The sequence below is a fragment of the Chinchilla lanigera genome, unplaced genomic scaffold (assembly GCF_000276665.1).
Source record: "Chinchilla lanigera isolate Chin_1 unplaced genomic scaffold, ChiLan1.0 scaffold00106, whole genome shotgun sequence".
In the NCBI taxonomy this organism is placed as follows: Eukaryota; Metazoa; Chordata; class Mammalia; order Rodentia; family Chinchillidae; genus Chinchilla; species Chinchilla lanigera.
The window spans coordinates 886,294-887,991 of NW_004955507.1; the positions used below are offsets into that span (position 1 = coordinate 886,294).

A 1,698-nucleotide genomic window follows, 5' to 3' on the forward strand; every position below is an offset into this window, starting at 1 on the left:
CGGTGAGTTTAATTCCCGGTACCGGTAAAAAAAAATTTAAAAAAAGAAAGGTATAGGTTAATAAATTAGGAAAGTTTTAACCACAGGAAAAAATAAGAGTATAAATTCTTTGGCAGAAAAGACCAAAATTGCTAAGCTGAAGATAAAGATTTTTTTTTTGGTCATCTTCCTGCCTCAGCTTCCCAAGCGCTAAGATCACAAGTGTGTGCCACCAAACCCAGTTGATTCCTAAGTATTTTTTCTCTCTCTTCCTATATTAACTTTTTCACTGTGTCCTGGAAGTCATTTCTTCTTTCTGAAGATCTTTACAATAAACGCCCTTGCCACTTGGACTTCTTAGGGCCTTCAGACCCTTGATATTTCTTAAACCATAGGGTATGTACCCGGATACCAATTTTATCCACATTTCACTTTTTCAACATACAGGTCTTTTATGTATGTGTGTGTATATATATATACATTTATATAAAATTTTAAAGGGTTGACAATATTGCTTTTTCTACTGCTTTTTTCTCCAATCTCTGTCCTCCCTTTCATTGACACAGGGCTAGAACATATTTGCTTCTTAATCTTACCCACAATTAGTGCCTCTTAAGTCTTTTGTAATACAATTTCTTTGTGTCTGCTGAAATAATGACACCCTTGGTCTCTGCCCCACCCCTAGCCTTATTCTGTTGGAGCGATGTCACTCATGATTCATCTAGGTTTTTGTTTTTTTTTTTTTAATGCAGATGACTACTTAACCTGCATTTCCAAATCTCAGTCCTCACCCGTTTTGGACCTCCAACTATATGTTAGCTACTGTCAGTCTTTACTAGATGTACTTTCCATATTGATCAATTTTTTCCGCAACCCAGTTTCCCATTTCTTCAAACTACAGAATTTCCATTCTCACAGCTTTATGTTAGTCCCGCTCCCTGCTCACTTGTCTAATTACTTATGTCTTGTGATTTCTTTTTTGAGGTTCATATTAGAAAGTCTCTATTGACAGAAAGAAAGCTTCTGTCTAAGAGGGACAGAAGCGGCTCCCCAGTGAATGGCCCCCTGATTTCTATTTTAAGTACATTTCATTTCGCTCAATGGTCATCCCTTTATCACAGGGTTAATAATAGTCCTTCTTTACTTCAATGTACTCTCTCCACTCTTGGGTTACAACAGAAACAATGTGGAAACGTGGTGCTAGATAAGAAAGATAACCTTGGCAGGGTGGAATAGAGAAAGGAGGGTGTCGCGAGGGGCGATGAAATCCTGGACTATGGCAATGGGCTTCCGCTTTGCTGATCATAAAGCTGACTGGTGACCAGTTAGAGCTGGAAGGGCTTAACCACGTTAACACTCTATTTCACTCCCCGAAATGAAGGGCGCCAAGTGAGTTTTCGCTAAGCGAGCAATGCCTGCGCTTCTCTCAGAGCTGTCATCCAGAGTGCGCCAACCAGCCTCCGCCACCCGCACCGCTGATCCCACGCGGGCCGCCCGGGGCTCTCTAGCTGCCGTCTCTATGGTTCGAGGAATCGCCAGCTCCCGGTTTGCTCCCGACCGGCTTTCGCGCGTGCGCGAGCCCGGGCGCGTGCCCGCCCTCTCCAGAGTCTGTCCCCGCGGGTGGGAGGGGTGGGTCTGGGGAGGCTGCGGCGGCCGCGGCCGCGGACCCTGCGCCCACGGCTGTTCTCCGGGCGAGCGTGTGGCTCCGAGTCCGCCGCC

At 45.1% G+C, this 1,698-nt stretch overlaps 1 protein-coding gene across 1 annotated transcript in view; it reads left to right on the top strand.

The window, feature by feature from the left end:
- Nucleotides 1-1,604: 1,604 nt before the first annotated feature.
- Tbc1d12 (TBC1 domain family, member 12) overlaps nucleotides 1,605-1,698 on the top strand; it is a gene marked incomplete in the record, with an annotated part of 102,988 nt that continues 102,894 nt past the window's right edge. The window contains 1 exon segment of the mRNA XM_013506205.1: nucleotides 1,605-1,698.